The sequence below is a fragment of the Penaeus japonicus genome, unplaced genomic scaffold, assembly GCF_977035675.1.
Source record: "Penaeus japonicus unplaced genomic scaffold, GWHDUDI00000001_assembly GWHDUDI00000043, whole genome shotgun sequence".
Lineage (NCBI taxonomy): Eukaryota > Metazoa > Arthropoda > Malacostraca > Decapoda > Penaeidae > Penaeus > Penaeus japonicus.
In genome coordinates, this window is record NW_028234445.1 from 1,696,173 (window position 1) to 1,708,672 (window position 12,500).

General features: G+C 31.6%; 3 protein-coding genes and 1 long non-coding RNA gene across 4 annotated transcripts in view; 3 read left to right on the forward strand and 1 right to left on the reverse strand.

The window, feature by feature from the left end:
- LOC147466571 (uncharacterized) overlaps nucleotides 1–11,200 on the forward strand; it is a 113,546-nt gene extending 102,346 nt beyond the window's left edge. The window contains exon 5 of the long non-coding RNA XR_015190840.1: nucleotides 11,102–11,200. This is a non-coding gene — a long non-coding RNA (uncharacterized LOC147466571). The remainder of the gene's footprint in view (nucleotides 1–11,101) is intronic.
- Nucleotides 1–12,500, forward strand: part of LOC122246354 (uncharacterized) — a 1,434,769-nt gene that overhangs the window by 896,001 nt on the left and 526,268 nt on the right. The gene's annotated exons all lie outside the window — the stretch shown is intronic.
- LOC122263496 (uncharacterized) overlaps nucleotides 1–12,500 on the reverse strand; it is a 1,386,165-nt gene that overhangs the window by 624,338 nt on the left and 749,327 nt on the right. The window lies entirely within an intron of this gene.
- Nucleotides 1–12,500, forward strand: part of LOC147466572 (uncharacterized) — a 77,574-nt gene that overhangs the window by 18,797 nt on the left and 46,277 nt on the right. The gene's annotated exons all lie outside the window — the stretch shown is intronic.

A 12,500-nucleotide genomic window follows, 5' to 3' on the forward strand; every position in this document is an offset into this window, starting at 1 on the left:
TTATCATTTAAATTATCTATCCGATTCTCATCTTTATTCATTGTTTTTATATCAATCATTTTCATTATCTTTCTCCTTCCTATTCTACTTATCATTCTAACTAATATTTTTTTCATTCTCATTTTCATTCTCATTCCTAAGAATATTGAGTAGCCTTGTCACTCATTTTTCTTCTCAATCTCATCATAAGTGTTGTTCCCAATCTCTTTCCACTCTATTAACTGATTTTCTTATTCTAGTCCTATTCATCCTTGTAACCACTTTCCAAATTATTCTTATATCTTTCAGGAAATAATATCATTAGTATTTTCATTCCTTGTCTTATAATCCATTCTATCCTTTTCCTTTTCATTCTCATTATTGGCCTCATTTCGTCTTATATTTCATATCTTGCTAAAACTTATTTTCATTATAATAATCACTTTATTTTTGTAGCTCTCAATGTGATCACTTTCTTTATTCATTTCATTAATGTCATTTTCACTTTCCCTTCATGATATTTTGGATTCTCATTTTAAATCTCTCACTATTAATATCACTGTCCTATTGATATTCCTTTACATTGACATTATATGCATCATTTTGATCATTATCATTTACTTACACCCTCATTCCAAGTATCATTAACATTGTCATTATCATGTTAATTCGTGTCCACATATATCTCCATTCCATTTGTCATTATATCCTTCTATTATAAGTAATCTATTAATTCTCTCATAATAATTTTATAATGATTCTTACCTCTCTAGCTATGTGATAATATTCATTGCCATTCATTGTTATTTTTATGAATTATTATTATCAACATCATTGATATCTTCATTATTATTTTCATAACTAATATTATTATTAATATTATTATGATCATTATCTCACGGTCATTCTCACTCACATTCACCTTCTCATTTTCATTCTCACTCACATTCACCTTCTCATTGTCGTTCTCACTCTCAATCACCATCTCATTGTCATTCTCATAGTCACTGTAACTCACATTTACCTTCTCATTGTCATTCTCACTCACATTCGAATTGTCATTCTCACTCACATTTACCTTCTCATTGTCATTCTCAATCACATTCACCTTCTCATTGTCATTCTCGCTCACATTCACCTTCTCATTGTCATTCTCACCCACATTCACTTTCTCATTATCACTCACTCACATTCACCTTCTCATTGTCATTCTCACTTACATTCACCTTCTCAATGTCATTGTCATTTACATTCACCTTCTCATTGTCATTCTACTTCACCTTCTCATTGTCATTCTCACTCGCATTCACCTTCTCATTGTCATTCTCATTCAAATTCACCTAATTGTTATTCTCACTCACATTCACCTTCTCATTGTCATTCTCATTCACATTCACCTTCTCATTGTCATTCTCATTCGCATTCACCTTCTCATTGTCATTCTCATTCACCTTCTCATTGTCATTCTCATTCGCATTCACCTTCTCATTGTCATTCTCACTTATTCACCTTCTCATTGTCATTCTCACTCATTTACCTTCTCATTGTTATTCTAAATCATATTCACCTTCTCATTGTCATTCTCACTCACATTCACCTTCTCATTGTCATTGTCATTCACATTCACCTTCTCATTGTCATTCTCACTTGCATTCACCTTCTCGTTGTCATTCTCACTCACATTCACCTTCTCATTGTCGTTCTCAATAACAATCACCATCTCATTGTCATTCTCATTGTCACTGTAACTATCATTTACCTTCTCATTGTCATTCTCACTGACATTCACACTGTCATTCTCACTGACATTCACATTTTCATTCTCACTCACATTTACCTTCTCATTGTCATTCTCAATCACATTCACCTTCATATTGTCATTCTCGCTCACATTCACTTTCTCATTGTCATTCTCACCCACATTCACTATCTCATTGTCACTCACTCACATTCACCTTCTCAGTGTCATTCTCACTCACATTCACCTTCTCATTGTCATTCACACTCACCTTCTCATTGTCATTCTAATTCACCTTCTCATTGTCATTCTCGTTCACATTCTCAGTGTCATTCTCACTCACATTCACGTTCTCATTGTCATTCTCACTCACATTCACCTTCTCATTGTCATTCTAATTCACCTTCTCATTGTCATTCTCGTTCACATTCACCTTCTTATTGTCATTCTAATTCACCTTCTCATTGTCATTCTCATTCACATTCACCTTCTCATTGTCATTCTCATTCGCATTCACCTTCTCGTTGTCATTCTCACTCACATTCACCTTCTCATTGTCATTCTGACTCATATTCACCTTCTCATTGTCATTCTCACTCATATTCACCTTCTCATTGTCATTCTCACTCACATTCACCTTCTCATTGTCATTCTCACTCACATTCACATTCTCATTGTCATTCTCACTCATATTCACCTTACTTCATTCTCATTGTCATTCTCACTCATATTTACTTTCTCATCGTCATTCTCACTCATATTCACCTTTTCATTGTCATTCTCACTCACCTTCACCTTCTCATTTTCATTCTCTATCACATTCACCTTCTCATGTTGATTCTCATTCACATTCACATTCTCATTGTCATTCTCATTCACATTCACCTTCTCATGTTGATTCTAATTCATATTCACATTCTAATTGTCATTCTCACTCACATTCACCTTCGCATTGTCATCCTCACTTCCCTTCTCATGCTCATTACTCACAAACAGACGTCTAACAGAAGCATCTTCCTCCCTCAGATAAGACTCCCTTACACTTTGCTTCCGAGAACGGCCGTCATGCTGTTGCAAAGACGCTCCTCGAGAAGGGCGGAGAAGTGAACGCCAAGGCTTATAATGGTAAGGCGATTGGAAAGCGAGGGACTTCTTTAAGGCGCCAGAAGAATTTTGCTTTTGTTTCTTTTCTCTTCTTTGTCTTTATGGAATTTTATAACAATTATTGTTATAATTTACTAAGGGAATCTTTATCATCTTTTATGATTAATTTTATTGATATTTATTTCTTTATTCTATGAATTTTTCAATAAAATATTTTCATAGATTATTCTATAAAATAGAAATAAATAGATTTTTCTGTTTCTTTATAATATAAATGTTATAATTAGTTATAACAATTCTGATAATAATAAGTATGATGATTTCAATTATTATTGATAATATCATTATTATTTCATGATTATCTAAAAGAAATATGATCATCCGCATCATAAATCATAATCATCATCAATGGTCCTATTCATATTATCATTATTATTTCATTACTATTAGTATTATTGTTACTCCCATTTTTATTAAATTATCAATTGTTATCCTCCTTCTTATTATTGTTATCTTGATGGTGATCCTGTTCTTGTTCTCCTACATGCTTTTGTTGGTGGTGATGTTGCGAGGTCTTTGTCAGTGATGACAAAGACAATGATGATAATGGAGAAAGTAATGGCAACAAAAGCAACAATAATAATGATGATAATGAAAAGTTTCATAATGTTAATGAAGGTAATGATAACAATATTAATGATAAAGTAATCATCACTGATAATGTTGATGATAACACTTTCATGATGATAATAGAACTAATGCTAATGGTAATGACATATTTATGATAACAATGATAATAATAATGGTGATGATGAATAATGATAGTAATAAATTTAGAAATATAAAAGTTTAGTTAAGTCCCCCCGAACAGCGGGTCCGTTTTCTTTGACATACGTAATGTCTCCCATGTTCCACCAATATTTGATGTTTTTTATTTTACGCTTATTTACTACAAGAAAGACATGTTTTGTTTATGTTACACCATTTATCAGGTGTATGTTTTTCCATTATGAAGACTATATATTTTAACTGCATTGAAACAGAAGTGTAAATCATTTTATATCAATATGATTTTCTGAATAAATTAGCAGACGGTCAACACCACCACGTGTTTCAATGGCTAAAGAACATCTTTTCTGCACGAATATCTTATATTTATCTTTACTTATTTATATTGATCTTTACTGCACGAATATTTATCTTTAATATAATATTTATCTTTACTGCACGAATGTGGCAAGAAAACCCCACAAATATTAAGGAAGGAAATATTTTATGATACTGATGATAACACTCTCATGATAATGATGGAACTAATGATAATGATATAATGATAATAATGATGGTGATTGGAAGGTGAATAATGATAGTAATAACAGTAATGATGGAAATAATATTTATTGATTATGATGATAATTCTTGTTATAATGAATATTTTAAATATTGATTATAAATGATTATAAATTTATTATGAATTGTAATTATCATTAATGATAATGATTATTTTTATGTTATTATCATTTTTAGAAATCATCATTGCTGTTATTATTTTTATCATCATTAATATTTTCATTATCATTATTATCATTATGAATATTATATAATTATCATTATTATTAGAATTATCATTATTATTATCTTCATTATTATTTTTATCTTCATCATTATCATTATCATTCATGTTATTGTCATAATTATCTTTACTAATATTTCTATCATTATGATTGATATTTTTTTATCATTTTATTACCATTGCTATCATTATAGCTATCATGATTACTGTTATTATTGCAATGGTCTTCATAAATATAATAATAAAAACAATAAAAATTACAATAATTATCATAGTAATAAAAAATATATATATTACTGATAAATAATTATCAAACATTCATTTTCATTATAATATTCTTTCTCATTATCATACATATTTTTCTTCTTTTCCTTCTTGTTTCTATACCTTTTCATAATTCTTATTTTCATTAACATTCTAAGTATTTGCAATTTTATTAATATTTAAAATATCCATACTATTCCTAGCCCTTACCCTTATCACCCTAATCATCTCTATTAATCTCATTCCTAAAACTAGTCTCATTCTCCCTCACATTCACCTTCTCATTGCCATTCTCACTCACATTCACCTTCTCATTGTCATTTTCACTCGCATTCACTTTCTTACTGTCATTCTCACTCACATTCACCTTCGCATTGTCATCCTCACTTCCCTTCTCACACTCATTACTCACAAACAGACGTCTAACACAAGCATCTTCCTCCCTCAGGTCAGACTCCCTTACACTTTGCTTCCGAGAACGGCCATCATGCTGTTGCAGAGACGCTCCTCGAGAAGGGCGGAGAAGTGAACGCCAAGGATAAGGAAGGTAAGGCGATTGGAAAGCGAGTGACTTCTTCAAGGCACCAGAAGAATTTTGCTTTTGTTTCTTTTCTCTTCTTTGTCTTTATGGAATTTTATAACAATTATTGTTATAATTTAATAAGGGAATCTTTATCATCTTTTATCATTAATTTTATTGATATTTATTTCTTTATTCTATGAATTTTTCAGTAAAAAAATTTCATAGATTATTTTATAAAATAGAAATTAATAGATTTTTTTATATTTCTTTATACTATAAATGTTATAATGATTAGTTATGATAATTATGATAATAATAAGTATGATCATCTTAATTATTACTGACATTGTCATTATTATTTTCCTGATTATCTACAAGAAATATGATCATCCTGATCATCAATCATAATCATCATCAATGGTCCTATTCATATTATCATTGATATTTCATTACTATAACTATCATTGTTACTCCCATTTCTACTAAATTATCAATTGTTATCATCCTTCTTCTCATTATTGTTATTTTGATGGTGATCCTGTTCTTGTTCTCCTACATGCTTTTGTTGGTGGTGTTGTTGCGAGGTCTTTGTCAGTGATGACAAAGACAATGATGATAATGGAGAAAGTAATGGCAACAAAAGCAACAACAATATTGATGATAATGAAAAGTTTCATAATGTTGATGGTGATAATGATAACAATATTAATGATAAAGTATGCATCACTGAAAATGTTGATGATAACACTTTCATAATGATAATATAACTAATGATAATGGTAATGATATAATTATAATAACAATAATGATGATGGTGATTGGAAGGTGAATAATGATAGTGATAATAGTAATAGTAGTAAAAATATTTTATGATACTGATGATAAATAAAATTATTCCAAATATTTGACATATGTGTTATGAATAATTATTAATATATTGTAAATTATATTTATTTATGATAATAATAATAATTATTTTTATTCTCATTAATTGTCATTATTGTTGTAATTATTATTAAAAACTATCATCATCATCAATATTATTGTTATTACCACCAATATTAATTTCATTGCTTCTACTATTATCACTATTACTATCATCATCATAATCATGAAAATTATCATTTTTATTACCTTCATTGTTATCATTAGAATTATTGTTATAATTACCATAATTATTGTTATCATCAATATTATTCATATTATTATCATTATATTATTTTTTTATTATTTTTATTACAATTATTATTATTATAGCTATCTTTATTATTTGTATTTTTATAATAGTCTGTACATATAAAATGACAGCTTAACAATTACAATGATTATTATAGTAATAAGACAAAACAAAATCATATTATTGATAAATAATTTTCAAACATTCATTTCTGTTATAATTTACCTTCTCATTATCATAAACATTTTTTTTTCCTTCTCATTTCTATGACTTTTAATAATTCTTATTTACTTTCTTTTTCATTCTTTTATCCTTATCATTCTATTCATCTTTATTAATCACATTCTTAAAACTATCTCATTTCACTGATATTCACCTTCTCATTGTCATCCTCACTCACATTCACCTTCTCATTACATTCTAACTCACATTCACCTTCTCATTGTCATTCTCACTCATTACCTTCTCTTTGTCATTCTCAATCATTCAACTTCCATTGTCATTCTAGTCTCATTCACCTTCTATTGTCATTCTCATTCATATTCACCTTCACCTCATTGTCATTCTCATTCACATTCACTCTCTTTGTCATTCTATTCACCTTCTCATTATCATTCTCACTCACATCCACCTTCTCATTATCATTTTCACTCACATTAACCTTCTCTCACTCAAATTACCTTTCATTGTCATTTTATCTCACATTCACCTTCTCATTGTCATTCTCACTCACATTCACTTCTCATTGTCATCCTTACTGACATCACTCATATTCGTCATTGTTCATTCCCCACATGAGGGGGGGGGGGGGGCACATTCACTCACTCACATTCACCTTCTCATTGTCATTTCTCTTACATTCACTTTCATTGTCATTCTCACTCACATTCACTTTTCATTTTCTATTTCTCATTTCATTTTCATTCACATTCACCTTCTCACTGTCATTCTAACTCACATTCACCTTCTCATTTCATTCTCACTCACATTCACTTCTCATTGCCATTCTCACTCACATTCACTCATTCTCACTCACATTCACCTTCTCATTGTCATTCTCACTCACATTCACTTTCCCTGTCATTCTCATTCACATTCACCTTCTCATTGTCATTCTCACTCACATTCACCTTCTCATTGTCATTCTCTCACATTCACCTTCTCATTGTCATTCATTTCACTCACATTCACCTTCTCATGTCATTTCACTCACATTCACCTTCTCATTGTCATTCTCACTCACATTCACCTCTCATTGTCATTCTCACTCATTCACCTTCTCATTGTCATTCAACATTCACCTTCTCATTGTCATTCTCTCTTACATTCACCTTCTCATTTATTCTCCTCACTCACCTTCTCCCATTCACCTTCTCCTCACAACCTTCTCATTGTCATTCTCACTCACATTCACCTTGCATGTCATTCTCATTCACATTCAACCTTCTCATTGTCATTCTCACTCACATTCACCTTCTCATTGTCATTCTCACTCATTCACCTTCTCTTGTCATTCTCACTCACATTTACCTTTCATTATCACTCACATTCACTCACATTCACCTTCTCATTGTCATTCTCACTCACATTCACCTTTCTCAATGTCATTCTCACTTTCACCTTCTCATTGTCATTCTCAGTCAATTCACCTTCTCCATCCTCATTGTCATTCTCACTCACATTCACCTTCTCATTGTCATTCTACTTCACCTTCTCATTTCTATGACTTTTAATAATTCTTATTTTAATTAAAATTCTTTTATCATTTGCATTATTATCAATATTCATAATATTCATACTATTCCTTGTCCTTATCCTTATCATTCTATTCATCTTTATTAATCACATTCTTAAAACTACTCTCATTCTCACTGATATTCACCTTCTCATTGTCATCCTCACTCACATTCACCTTCTCATTACCATTCTAACTCACATTCACCTTCTCATTGTCATTCTCACTCATTCACCTTCTCTTTGTCATTCTCAATCATTCAACTTCTCATTGTCATTCTGTCTCATTCACCTTCTATTGTCATTCTCATTCATATTCACCTTCACCTCATTGTCATTCTCATTCACATTCACCTTCTCTTTGTCATTCTCACTATTCACCTTCTCATTATCATTCTCACTCACATCCACCTTCTCATTATCATTTTCACTCACATTAACCTTCTCATTGTCATTCTCACTCACATTCACCTTCTCATTGTCATTTTATCTCACATTCACCTTCTCATTGTCATTCTCACTCACATTCACCTTCTCATTGTCATCCTTACTGACATTTACCTTCACATTGTCATTCTCACTCATATTCACCATCTCATTGTCATTTTCACTCACCTTTACCTTCTCATTGTCATTCTCACTCACATTTGCCTTCTCATTGTCATTCTCATTCATATTCACCTTCTCATTGTCATTCTCACTCATTCACCTTCTCATTGTCATTCTCACTCACATTCACGTCATTGTCATTCTCACTCACATTCACCTTCTCATTGTCATTCTCACTCACATTCACCTTCTCATTGTCATTTTCACTCACATTCACCTTCTCATTGTCATTTTCACTCACATTCACTTTCTCACTGTCATTCTCACTCACATTCACCTTCTCATTGTCATTCTCCCTCACATTCACCTTCTTACTGTCATTCTCACTCACATTCACCTTCTCATTGTCACTCTCTCTCATATTCACTTTTTCATTGTCATTCTCACTCACATTCACCTTTTAATTTTCATTCTCACTTACATTCACCTTCTCATTTTAATTTTCATTCACATTCACCTTCTCACTGTCATTCTAACTCACATTCACCTTCTCATTTTCATTCTCACTCACATTAACCTTCTCATTGCCATTCTCACTCACATTCACCTTCTCATTGTCATTCTCACTCACATTCACCTTCTCATTGTCATTCTCACTCACATTCACTTTCTCACTGTCATTCTCATTCACATTCACCTTCTCTGTCATTCTCACTCACATTCACCTTCTCATTGTCATTCTCACTCACATTCACCTTCTCATTGTCATTCTCACTCACATTCACCTTCTCACTGTCATTCTCACTCACATTCACCTTTTAATTTTCATTCTCACTTACATTCACCTTCTCATTTTAATTTTCATTCACATTCACCTTCTCACTGTCATTCTAACTCACATTCACCTTCTCATTTTCATTCTCACTCACATTAACCTTCTCATTGCCATTCTCACTCACATTCACCTTCTCATTGTCATTCTCACTCACATTCACCTTCTCATTGTCATTCTCACTCACATTCACTTTCTCACTGTCATTCTCATTCACATTCACCTTCTCTGTCATTCTCACTCACATTCACCTTCTCATTGTCATTCTCACTCACATTCACCTTCTCATTGTCATTCTCACTCACATTCACCTTCTCACTGTCATTCTCACTCACATTCACCTTCTCATTGTCATTCTCACTCACATTCACCTCTTCATTGTCATTCTCACTCACATTCACCTTTTCATTGTCATTTTCACTTGCATTCACCTTCTCATTTTCATTCTCACTTACATTCACCTTCTCATTTTAATTTTCATTCACATTCACCTTCTCACTGTCATTCTAACTCACATTCACCTTCTCATTATCATTCTCACTCACATTAACATTCTCATTGTCATTCTCACTCACATTCACCTTCTCACTGTCATTCTCATTCACATTCACCTTCTCACTGTCATTCTCACTCACATTCACCTTCTCATTGTCATTCTCACTCACATCCACCTTCTCATTGTTATTCTCACTCACATTTACCTTATCATTATTATTATCACTCACATTCCGCTTCTCACTGTCATTCTCACTCATATTCACTTTCTCATATTCATTCTCACTCACTTTCACCTCATTTTCATTCTCACTCACATTCAGCTCACTGTCATTCTCACTCACATTCACCTTCTCATTGTCATTCTCACTCACATTCACCTTCTCATTTTCATTCTCACTCACATTCACCTTCTCATTGTTATTCTCACTCACATTCACCTTATCATTATCATTCTCACTCACATTCAGCTTCTCACTGTAATTCTCACTCTTAATAACTTTTTCGTATTCATTATCACTCACTTTCACCTTATTTTCATTCTCACTCACATTCAGCTCACTGTCATTCTCACTCACATTCACCTTCCCATTGTCATTCTCACTCACATTCACTTTCTCATTGTCATTCTCACTCACATTCCCCTCATCATTGTCATTCTTACTCATTCACCTTCTCACTGTCACTCTCACACATATTCACCTTCTCACTGTCATTCTCACTCACATTCACCTCACTGTCATTCTCACTCATATTCACCTTTTAACTTTCATTCACACTCACTTTCACTTTTTCATTTTCATTCTCACTCATATTCACCTTATTGTCATTCTCACTCACATTCAGCTTCTCATTGTCATTCTCACTCACATTCACCTTCTCATTGTCATTCTTACTCACTCACTTTCTCACTGTCATTCTCACTCACTTTCCCCTCATCATTGTCATTCACACTCATTCACCTTCTCATTGTCACTCTCACACATATTCACCTCCTCATTGTCATTCTCACTCACATTCACCTTCTAACTGTCATTCTAAATCACATTCACCTTCGCATTGTCATCCTCACTTCCCTTCTCACGCTCATTACTCACAAACAGACGTCTAACAGAAGCATCTTCCTCCCTCAGGTGAGACTCCCTTACACTGTGCTTCCTGGAACGGCCATCATGCTGTTGCAGAGACGCTCCTCGAGAAGGGCGGAGAAGTGAACGCCAAGGATATATTTGGTAAGGCGATTGGAAAGCGAGTGACTTCTTAAAGGCGCCAGAAGAATTTTGCTTTTGTTTCTTTTCTCATCTTTATCTCTGTGGAAATTTATAACAATTATTATTCAGATCTAATAAGGATACATCTATCATCAGGTTTTCTTATTTCTTCATCATTCAATATTCTTTTTTATTTATCCAATCCTTATGTTTTAGTTGTTAATTTGAGTTATTTGTAAATGTTATATATTCATTATCATTTGTCATATGTATTTCAAGGTTATGATTATTATTATCATACAAATATTCATTATTATTATACATTCATATCTTATCATTTATTACAATTACATTTGTATTATTATTATTATTTCAAGAATTTTCTTTTCGTAATTGTCATTTTTCATCATTCATCTTTTGTCTTCCTCTTTTACTCTTTTCATTATTGATATCATTTTTATTTTTACTTCAATTTTTCTTATATATAATTTTAAACATATCATTGCTATTATTATTATTATTATTGTTATAGTTAGAATTATCACTATTTTAATTATTCATATTACTGCTATTTCTATTGAAATTATTATCATAGGTTATCCTTCCTCTTGTCATTATTGATAATTTTGCTGATGATCCTGTTGTTCTTGTTCTTGTACATGCTTTTGTTGTAGTTGTGAGGTCTTTATCACTCATAGTACCAGTGTCGGTAAATCATTATGGTAATGACAATGAGGATAACACGATGGCTTCCTTGTTCTTCCTTCTTGCAAACACCCAAGTCTGCTCACAGCTTGCTTGCAGCAAACATGGCTATGCAGGTGCTGTTAAGAGGAATGCACTACTTAGCATTCGTTTTACAAAATAGCTCTTCTCGCAACTTAAGTTAGGTTTGCTAAGTACAAAGGTAACATATCCAAATGAAATATCAATAATATAAGTTCATACGAAAAAAAATATTACCTATTTAGTTTGATTATTATAATGATAATGATAATACTAATGAAAATAACCATAATAATGATGATAATGATAAGAATAAGAATAACATTGATTATGATTATATAAAAACATTAAAGATAACGATAACAATCATTATTATTATTATCAATATTAATATCAAACTAGTTAGAATGACCATTATTATTTTTTAATAATTCTTATGACTGATATCATAATTTCTTTCATTATAGATATCATGTTAATGATAATAGTAACTCCAACAACAATGATAGAAGTATAATGAGATCCTTATTTTCATTATGGTTATTATTTTCCTTCATATCATTGCCATCAGAATATGCATTAAAATTATAAAGAC